Below are 222 nucleotides of genomic sequence, written 5' to 3'. Positions count from 1 at the left end.
GGCTAGGAGTCGCTCCGACAGAGCGCGGTAGTCCTCAAGGTGAGGCAGCCGGCGCACGGTGTGCTCTAAATCGTCAAGAGCGTCCACATAGCGATATGCTACTACAGCATGACGCTCAGCGGCGCTCCGATCACGAAGGACCTCATCTTCAAGGGCTCAAAGGGCATCACGAGTCACCGGACGGCGGTCAACCCGGTCGTCACCGCCCGCCACCGACTCTTT

Source organism: Plasmopara halstedii (genome assembly GCF_900000015.1).
Source record: "Plasmopara halstedii genome assembly, contig: Scaffold_470, whole genome shotgun sequence".
NCBI classification, from domain to species: domain Eukaryota; phylum Oomycota; class Peronosporomycetes; order Peronosporales; family Peronosporaceae; genus Plasmopara; species Plasmopara halstedii.
This window is presented reverse-complemented; position numbering follows the sequence as displayed.